The sequence below is a fragment of the Acomys russatus genome, chromosome 18, assembly GCF_903995435.1.
Source record: "Acomys russatus chromosome 18, mAcoRus1.1, whole genome shotgun sequence".
NCBI lineage: Eukaryota > Metazoa > Chordata > Mammalia > Rodentia > Muridae > Acomys > Acomys russatus.
In genome coordinates this window covers 19823998-19835545 of record NC_067154.1, presented here as the reverse complement: position 1 = coordinate 19835545, position 11548 = coordinate 19823998, and positions in this window count along the sequence as shown.

Sequence of the window (11548 nt, the reverse complement as noted above, 5' to 3'; positions counted from 1 at the left end):
CTATATTATAGTCATTTAAAAGCTTGGGCATCTGTGACAAGTAAAAGTACATGACTGAATGACTCATGGGAGCATTCCAGTGGTTTGATTCACAGATGATTTAAAATGCCATTATCATATTTTTAGTATAAAACAGAGAAGAAACAAAACTGCAGGGGAAAAAAAATAACAGCTTGATTTGCTCATCAATTAGGAAATGCTAATATCTATTCTTATGTGATTAAAGTTAATTTGTTAGACCTAGTTTGATTGGATTTTCAGTATGTTTTACATCACTATGCAAGACATACTGATAGAGATTTTTCTATGCTGAAAATGTAACCATAATGGAATACATTAAGAATGGAGGGAGGGGACAGATGAATGGATTAAGATTTTCCTAAACATAGCCTCCGGAATCCAGCTAAGCCAATTTAAGGCAATGTACTGACATCTGCTAGGTTGTTCCTCTCTTCTGCAGAGGCAGAGCCCTGAGAACAGTACTATTTATCACAAACTCTCCAACCATCAAATCTGAATCTGAGAAAGTCAACCAGCCTTTACCATATTACAGATCTCACTCAAATTGAGGCTGCTTTCCAATTATTCTTTTGTCAGATCTCCACACAAAAATCCTTTCAGAAATTGTATTGCTAAGTATTTTTACATACTTGACATCCTCAAAAAAATATCAGTAACTATCATAGAACTTATTCAGCTGTAATGTTCTGTTACTATATTGACAGGGAAAATGTGAACTAACACCAAAAGCTGCTCGTATAATTGGATTACAACTTTTGCTAATAATTCCTGCTATGGAGACAAGTGGCCTAGAGTCTGCTGGAAATCACTGCCAGGGATGGCTTTGTCTGTTTCCTACCTGTGGGTTTATCCCTGGCAACAAAGTGATTCTATTCCTTTATCCAAAATACATCCCCAGGCTGACAAAGTTCTAGAGGAAAAAACCAAAGCAAGAAAATCATCGCATTCCTTTACCTACGGATGGGATCAGAAATAGAATATTCAGGAGATGAGAGTGAGCCAAGAGGGTGTCTGAGAGGCATCATGGGCCCTTCAAGGTCTGTGAGGCAGCTGTAATGTTCTCAGCATCTTGGTTACATGAAATGAGGCCAACAGGTCTTTCTTAGCTCACCTAAGAGGAGAATTTAAGAGAGGTTAACAGGGCATTCTTCACTCAGCAAGGATGAGAAAGGATGGGGTCAGAGAACAGCAGCATTCATACCCTGAAGGACCAGTGGGGATTTGCCATCTACTGTCTTCTAGTTCCTGTTGCATGGACACAGGCACCATTTGAAACAACGCACCAGGCTTCCCTCAGGGGAAGGTCCTGGGCCATTTAAAACTCATCTTGCAGGAAGGATGCTGCTCCTCCTGATGTTGTCAAATCTGTGGCCCGGTCGAGACAGAAGTTCTCAAGTTAAAGAGCTGAAACGTGCTAAAGCATTGAGGCCAGCCAGCAGAGTGGTGCCAGACTGTGGGCAGGTAGATGCAATCTTCTTACTGATCCTAGCAACACAAGCCCCAACTGCGCTCTTGTGGGTGGGGGAGGATACGGACTGCAATGAAAGGAGGCAGAAGACATTCTTGCAAGATGTCAAGATACGCCCATTCAAATATGTCTGCTCCTTTGAACTCTGGAATTCGAGGTTCAGGGGCAGAGCAACTCTTCACACAGAGAGTTTACACCCACCGTCAGCAAGTGTAAATGCCAGAGGTGAAAACAACTGGCATGGATCTACAAACCAGGGACAAGCACACCTTCTTATGCAGTCTGTTAACTGGACTGTCATGGCCCGGTAGGGTACTATGAAAGATTAGTCTGAAAATGCAAGGGATGTCAAGAATAGCATCTTCATATAAGGAGAGTTACTTTGGTAAAAGACAAAAACCAAAACCCACTGAAAATGACAAGTGGCAATTTCTGAACTGTTCTTTTATTCACATTTCAGTTCAAAAGGGTAATAATATTAATATACTGGGTTGTGTGCAGAGGGCAAGGGAACTGGCATAGGACACAACACGTCTAATTGTCAGCTAACATAGAAGGTAGTTAGGATAGTCAGGCCTTAGGTTGCCTTCCATTAATTAACTCAATAATTTCCATGATAACCCCAAGAAGAAAACATTTTCCCCAGTTTACAAGTAGTGAAATCAGCCTGAGCACTCATCAAATTTGTAGCTGACTCTACATCACCCTTGGCCACTTACTGGAAGGTGTACAGTGGCCTGGTCGGCTCTCACAGACGTGGAGTCAAGGAGCAGTGCGTGCCTCCTGTTCTCAGATGAACAGGATGCTTGCTTCAAGATCAGCTTCCCTAGAGACCTGGCCCTGGACACACTTCCCAATATATATTGAAACTGTACATGTATAAATCCTAATTACTATAATTAAGGAAAAACATATTCTTAAACAATCAACTGTGGAAGCCGCTGACAAACTGGCACCTGTTTTTTTCTATGCCAGTCAGTGGCCCAGATGGAGACCCCTGCTGTGACAAGGATAAGATAAAAAAGCTCTGCACACACATGCAAATTCTGTGGCCCCCATCCCCTGGCAGACTCTTATCTGCTGCGCCTATGGATTGCTCTGCAGAAGGTGTGGCGTTTTTTTACATTTGCCTGGAAAGGCAGCTGGGTTTTCAACTCAGCTCCAAACTACAAACTTCCGAGATGTGGATATTCTCTACCAAATTCTCTTCCGTGTCTAGCCGCACGCAATCTCAGGCCTTCAACACATTCACTTTGAGTTTAGTCACCATTCAGGTTATGTTAATACAGACAGGGAAATCTGGGGCAGAGGAGCAAAGAAGCGATGGGGGCAGGGGTGCTGTAGTGTTCATGGCATGTCTGATTTCCACACAACTCAGTTAGCACTCCTTTGCTTTTCCCACCACCACAGTCTCCTTTGAGTTTTGGAGTCTTAAGACAGCGATCATCCATAGTAAATAATACTGGCAGAAAGGAAACGCCTTGGGGACAAAGCTTTTCCATTTGCAGTGACGCAGTTGAACTAGTTTGGATTTACTTTTAGACATAGAAGTCCTTCCTTTACTTTGGAGTCAGTCAAGAGTTCAATCTTAATGACAAAATCTTAATGAAAATGGCAAAAAAAAAACAAAAACAAAAACAAAACTCATTACATTTGCAGCAAAGCAGCACCCTTGCTGGGCATTCCAACCTTTAGCAGCATTCTTTTTTTTTTTAATTTAATTTTATTAATTTATTCATATTACATCTCAATGGTTATCCCATCCCTTGTATCCTCCCATTCCTCCCTCCCTCCCATTTTCCCCTTACTCCTCCCCTATGACTGTGACTAAGGGGGACCTCCTCCCCCGTATATGCTCATAGCAGCATTCTAAAGAACCAGAGAGATGGGCAGTTGCGGTACAAGGTTCTGTGAGGTGACTTCCTCTGAATGTTGGCTATACCTAACTTGAGACATTCCGTGTTTCACTCTCCTTCATAGCAAAATGTCAAGTTGGGGTTAACGCTTAGATCTTAGAGGCTTACGGAGATCACAAATAACGAAGAGAAGGACATGCATTCAACAAGCATGGCCTGAGACCCACCCCACCCCCACCCTACCACACCCCCACCACATCCCACCACACCCCACTCCCACCTCACCACTACCACACCACACCCCAACCCCACCCCCACACCATCCCCCGTGCAGCAGGTATGAGCAACGCATTAAGAATGAGAGCAAGGTCCTGCCACCACAGGACCTCATTGACCATTTCCATGAACAAGAAGAGGAGACAAACAATCATCAAAAGACAGAAGTGGAAACGAGGCCTCCAGACACAGGACAGAGCCTTAGGTTTGTCTACCTCTACACTAAAATGTCGGTACCCTCCTTGACTCACCTCTTCCTGTGACAGACCTTCCCATCGCATTGGCTCTCACACAACAAAAGCCAGGCTCTGAACACATCTCCCCATCCTGGAGTACCACCTGCATCACCTCCATCAGCTTCTAACTCACCTCCTAGTTACGGCCCCCACCATTCAGTTCCTGTTCTAAAAAGTCTGCTCAGTCTCTCATCTCACCCAACCAACAAGAGCCCTGTGAGCCCTTCCCAGGATGGGCCCCTGACATGTCACCTTTGCTGCTCCCAATGCACTACACTGTCTGCCCTGGGCATGCACATGCTGGCTCCTTCACTCCTAGAATATATCCAGAGGTCACCAGCCCTGGTTACATCATTTCTGACTACATGCCGTTCCCTGCACTCCGTCTTCTCCCTGCTCCATCATCCTCTATCGCATGTTAGCACATATCCAAAAGTGTGGGGCACTTATTTATTTAGTGGCTACTTTGCCGGTCCCTCTCTAACTCCACAGGTTGATTGGACCCATTTCTTCTCAGTACTTATGTTGCTGATGTCACAATTGTTTCCTGAAGTTGGCTATGATCAATAAACATGACAAATTAGACTTTGTTCAACCTCAGAGCCAGATTACAAATATAATGATGTTCTCTAAAGAATGCCTGGTTAGACTACGCTCCTCCTGATTCCTCGCTGGCAAGAGACTATGCTTTATGAAGGTCAAGTCCAATGTTTTCACCAACAAACCTAAGATGCCTGGCACACAGTGGGAGTTAGGATAAACGTTGGCTACAATAGTTTGTATTTTCCCTATCTCCTATATTTAATCAAACCAAAGGAGCATTAGAATAGCAAACCTTTGCTTTTAGGGCTGAGCCAAGTATGTTCTCTGGTTAGGAAACAGCCAAGGCCCAGGGCTTACTCCACCATCATGGACCATGTACAGATCTACGAATTCCCAAGGTGTCTCGGCCTCCGTGAATTAATATAACCAAGAAACAGCAAAGGGACTGCCTTTTTCTGACATCTTAGTGAGACGGAAGTGGTCATCACCACTCTCTGAGCCTCACCATGCCTCCCAAGGACAACAGGAAAACGAAAGATTCCAGAAAGTCGGCCAAAAAAGGCAAAGACCCAATAAAATAAGTCTGGTGGCAATCTAGTCCCGTTTGAGAAAGCCACAAACTACAAACTCTGTAAGGAAGTTCCCAAGTATAAGCTTATTACTCCAGCTGTGGCCCCTGAGAGAGAAAGATTCACCAATCCTTGGCCAGGGCAGCCCTTCGGGAGCTACTTAGAAAAGGATTTATCAAGCTGGTTTCAAAGCACGGGGCCCAAGTAATTTACACTGGATGCACAAAGGTTGGCGATGCCCCAGCTGCTGGTGTCCAAGCAGGGAAGATGCCTGAACAGGTTCAATCAGCTGTACATTTGGGAAATGAAAACTTTATTGATTAAAACAAACACACACACACACACACACACACACACACAGCAATAGAGTAGACTGGGAAAACCATGACAAACCTGGCCTCTAACTCTCACTATAAATTCCCAGAGCAAATACTGACCTGAATATGCTAGGACACAGGTGTGTAGAGTTAGGAAATGTTTGTTAACATTGATAGAAATGTCTGACAAGATTCCTTTTAAATATGCTTCGTTTTAAGGGCTTAAGGAAAGTCTGAGAGACAGTGAAGGCGACAGGCAGCTGACAAGGCCATGAGATGATCTGGGTTGTCCCTTCAGGAGCAGTGCAGCCAACTCTGAAGAGCTGGCTGCTTCTCCCAGAGAACACATGGCTGGCCCACTTAGAAGCCTTAATGGGACTTTAATCAACCTTAGATGGAAACACGGGGGTGTTGCTGAGCTTGGGGAACACCGTGGAGGAGGCGAGGATTCCATGGGGAAGGAGGGCAGGTTTTTAAAGAAAATTATGGCATTGAAGCACCAAACTAAGTGGGCCAAGAGAATACAGTTCGCGCTTACTGTGCGCAGAGGCTCCTTCACAAATGTGCTTTTTCCCTACCCCAGAGTAATCAGTGTACAAAAACAGAGTTTTATTTGCAAAAAAAAAAATTTCCCTATAATTTTCAACTATTACTAGTGGTCTCAATTTAACTCATGCCCTGGAGCAAAGCTGCCACAGGTAGGCATGGGCACAGAGATCCCTGGCCCCTTGTGAACATGATACTCGGAACACTCCGGGACATTTGACAGTGTTCCCTGTGCCTCGCTAACAATTCTGTAGTCCATACGTTACGGTACTCATGCTCACACATTGCGGTTGTCAGGCTCAAGACCCCTCTGCTCCTTCAGGAGACGATGCTCTTTCTGCTGGATACATTTTAGTCTCATCCAGGGTGGGTGTTGGGCCACAGTTGATGTGAAGAGGTCCTCGCAAAGCTTCAGGTAAGAAAAGCACACGGAGGGTCTGTCTTGGGTGTCAGGGTGCCAAGCGTGGTGGTAAGCACAAGGTGCTACAGGAGGATTAGGGCTAACATACTCAGGTGGGCGCTGAGGCAGTCTAGGCAAGCCAGAAGCAGGGACCCTTTGGCTAAACATGTCCTTTTCATTACTGAAGACACCTCAGTAATTGAAGTCCCCCCCCCCTCTCTCTCTCTCTGTGTGTGTGTGTGTGTGTGTGTGTGTGTGTGTGTGTGTGTGTGTGTGTTACTGGGGGCAGACCCCAGGGCCCTTGCACCAAGTAAGCTGCTCCATCACGGAGCTGCAACTGCAGCCTCAGCATCTGACTTCCTAATTCAGTATATGAATATGCCATCTCATTTGAGAGTGGCGGATGGATAAGAGCATGGGCACAGTGATGTGACATTTCTGGAAGAGTTTTCTGATAAAGAGGATTCTAGATGTCACACAATATGACCAATCCAAACTTAAATCATTCCAATTATAATCTATATAGCTATAGATATAATCTATATCTAATATATATATTTCATTCATTCATTCCCAGGTGTCAAAGATTCAATGATGACTAATAGAGAATTCACTTTCCCAACATACCACCAATTTAATAGAGGGATGAAACTCGTTCTAGAGTGGATCTTGCCAATGTAGCCTTCACCAAGGGATATCATGTTACTATACAGTTTTGGTGACTTGGAGGCGTCATCATGAGCCTGCTGTCCTGAGGCCCAGCAGGGAACTCAGCAGGAGATGGGGCTGCCGATCACAGGAAGAGCTAGCTGAGAACTACTGTCTGCTTTTGAATTAAGACAGGTGGGAAGATGTATGGACGGACAGACTGATGAATAAACAGACACCTAATGTTCACCACCCAGCTTCTTACACATTCACACAATGAACTAAAGACCGGACTCAGGACCAGTGTGCTGTGCACGAACACAAAAAAGGCCAAGCCAGCACTGAGCACCAGCCACAGAAGCTGTCCTCTCTTGATCCCCCGAGGACCAGCGATCCTGGTAAGAGCCTCTTTGCTAAGATCGCTGCGAGCTGCCCACCTCTCATTCATCACACATATTTCAACAGCACTTGCATTCTCCTCCTAATCTCCCTCTGCCCATCATCCTGTTATCTATCTTTCTTTGTTCTTCTCTTTTCACAATGTCTATAAAATGCCCCATAGACAGCCTGACATGGGGCAGGCACTCAATCAATGCAGGAGACCCAGTCCCTGCGAGGGATAGGCCATTCTTTCACCTGACACTTTCCCCAACCTCTTCACCTTTTTTATGAGAGGGTTGATACACATAGATACTGCTCATCTTCATGGACAGCGAGCCCACAAATCACAACTGGTTACTTTCTGTTTCTGACTCTGTACGGATGAAAGTCCTTTTCTTCCCTTTCCTTTTTTGCATGAGATATTCATTAGACCTGTCTTTGCCTAAGTAGCTCATTTATAACTGTGCAGGATAATATCTTCAAAGTCCTTTATTGGCTGGGGAGGTCACTCCATGGCTAAAGTGCTTCCTGTGCAAGCAGGAGGACAGGAGTTCAGGTTCCTAGAGCTCGTGCAAACACAGGGCAGACATAGAAGTAATTTTAGCCTCTAAAGGCAGAGCCAGGGGAACCGCCCAGCAAGCTGGCTAAGTGGCCTCCCCATGTCATGAGCTCTGGGTCTGACTGAAAGACTCCACCCCAATAAATAAGCTGTAAGAATGAAGGACTGTCCCTAACATCAACCTCTAGGCTCCACATGTTCATACATACATACATGCACGCCTGCAAGCAACCCATGTACAACAGACATTCACACCACAGGCACGAACAGAAAACAGAAAAAAAAAATTTTTGCCTTTAATGTATTCTGTATTGTTTTCATAAATTCTATCCCCTGCTTCAAAGTTAACAAAACAGTTATTTTGTCCTTACTTATATTTTGATAGACAGTTTGCTTTTGAGCATAATTAACAAGGCTGAGACTGACTTACACTGACCGCCATGGATAAGCAACTACGTCTTTCCGGAGACTGTATCACCAGCATCCTGATGGTGTCTTCGTGGCTAATGTCAACAGCTCACAGACTAAGACTCAAATGGAAAAGGCAAATCAGGTACAGTACAGCGCATGCAGCCTCTGGTGACTGATGTGAGCTTCTCCGTACAACCTCACACTTGCAACTGAAAAAATATTCACTCATGTTTCTAACACGGGCCTTGCCGTTGCGCTGCAATCATTAACACTTGAACACAGTTATAGTTGCATTGAAAAGGTATGCCAATTATTTTGGCTGTGGCATAAGAATTAATGCAAGGTGTAGCAACACAGATTCTGAAGTTGGCCATTACGAAAGTAGGAAAAGCGTTGGTCTCCTATACTCTTAGCCGCTTCATTATGAATATCCCTAAGCACTCAAGGAACACTTACACCAATTCGTCTGAATTTCAAGTATTATTTGTAGAGCTGCTTTATCAGAAAAGAAATACTAATCCTCCAGAGTTTTAAATTGTTTCAGCCTCTCATGAGTTTAAAAAAAAAAAAAAAAAGCACTGTTAACATTTTCATCTATTTTAAATTAACATAGTAGATATCTAAATATTGGGAATTGCAAAGTGGCGGTTCTCAGCACACACCATCCGTCATCTGCTCTGACCATCCAGGGAGGACCAGACAGCGCCTCCGATGCGTTATTGTAAGCCAAGGTGCTCCTGGCATTTCTGCAACGCGTTCCCAGCATTTTGCATGTGATGAATGGCTGTAGCTTTTCCAGACGAGGAACTGGGGATCACATGCATGGGGTGGTACTCTTCTGCTGCTCTGAATTCCACTTGGTATGTTTCTATTTGTCCACTCACCACCCCTCCCTGCTCTCAACTCTCCTCATGCACGTGTATCACACACACACACACACACACACACACACACGCACACACACATACAGATACACACAGAGACAGACACAGACACACACAGACACACAAACAGAAAGACACACACACACACACACACACACACACGCACACATACAGATACACACAGAGACAGACACAGACACACACAGACACACAAACAGAAAGACACACACACACACACACACACACACACATACAGATACACACAGAGACAGACACAGACACACAAACAGAAAGACACACACACACACACACACACGCACACATACAGATACACACAGAGACAGACACAGACACACACAGACACACAAACAGAAAGACACACACACACACACACACACGCACACATACAGATACACACAGAGACAGACACAGACACACACAGACACACAAACAGAAAGACACACACACACACACACACACACATACACGCACACATACAGATACACACAGAGACAGACACAGACACATACTCACAGAGACACATACAGATACACAAACAGAAAGAGACACACACACACACACACACACACACACACACAACACACACAACACAGACAAATAGACTTGTTTCAGGGAGCATGATTCCTAACACGCCCAGGAAGAATAAAGGTTTGGCACTATTTCAAATTGACACTGTGGTACATTCTACACTAAGTGGAGTTAGGGAAAGAACACAGAGAATTCACACACTGATTAATTATCATACATTTACTTGCTGAGGCCTTCTTCATTTCCCCTCCTTTTTTTTTAGCTTTGATTTGTGGAACAGTATTAGCTACTCATAGGGTGGCATAAGCAACTCACATAGATGAAATTACAAAGTTACAAAACAGATGCCGAAGTTCTTTTCCTCTTTGCCTTTCAAATGGAAGTATTTCCCACAAGTCCATAGTCTTATTATTCAACTTCCATTTAGTATTTACCAAAATAGGCAATTTGTTAGAAAACAAGGTAACAATTGCCCAGTGTAGATATTAAGAACAAATCATTCATTGCCAAAGAACAGACCTTTATAAAATACTAGTCAGCATAACGGTTTCAGCGGAGAGCGAGCTGTCAAATTGAGACCGTTTTAAAGTGGGATAGTGGGAAAACTTGTTGTGGCACTGTGCAAAACAACAGAGTCCAACACTGCTAGTGGCTTTTAAACCAGTATAAAACACTCAGTAGAAATGTTTGACAAGGGTGACAAGGCAGTTATCTCTTCCTACCCCTTGAGACAGTTTACTAACTTTTGTTTTACAATTATCTTAGTAAAATACACGCAAACTGAGTTAGATGGTAACTTGTTTCCCCAGTGATATTTCAGCACAGGATACCCAGGGAGTACTCCAAGCCCCACCTTGGTTCTGTCCTCACATACACAGAGGCACACACATATACACACACAGGAACACACACATATACACATGCAGGAATACACACACACACATAGAAACACACAGGCACACACACATAAATATAGGTAGACACACACACATACACACACACACACAGAGACCTACAAATCAATTTTTCAGGTATCAAGAATCACGATGCTTAGAATAATTCTCAATGTAAATATTTAAATATTAAATGCCAGATATACACCAAGGGCTTAAAGAAAGAATCATGCTAGCATGACTCTTTCATACATCTGGTTCGGTCTCCACTGGATGTCTGAATGCAATTGTCACTTCAGACTTGCTTCATAATGAGAGAAATCAAGTAGCAAACACATGTACTCTCCAAGGGCTACTTAGATGACACTGAAGACCTATGCTATTCCCCAAAGTATAGCTGGCTCCCCAACCTTATTAGGAACATACATTTCTTACCTTTTAAATACCTTGTCAGTGATTTTTTTTTAGACACTTCAGAAAAAAAATATTATACCATGTAATTCAACTTATTTCAACAGAGCAAGTTGTTCTAATGTATTCTAAGATGTTTCTGGCCAAAGCCATATTGCACAATGGTGTTGGCAACTATGTGATTTAACCATCAATGACGTGTATCGTTTGGGAATCCTGCAAGCTTTCTCGTAGCTGGAAGCCTTGCCTGGAGGCCCAGGCTTGATCATGAGTTCCTGCAATGGGACATTGCCTTCCAACCTGCCAATGCACTGATATCACACACACACACACGCGCGTGCGCGCGCACACACACACACACACGCGCGCTCTCCATGCTCGCCAAATGTCTTGATGCTTTGCTTTTCTTTTTGCTAATCCTGCAGGGGTTTTCTAACTCTTTCATAGCTAAGCAATCACAGCCATCTGTACGATATTAAAGAGTTCTTAGAAATGTGCTTCATGCGCAGAGCTGATGTGGGGTGAACACTGAAAAGGAGCCAGGTGACAGTCATATCAACGGCTCTAGAAGCTGGCCTCC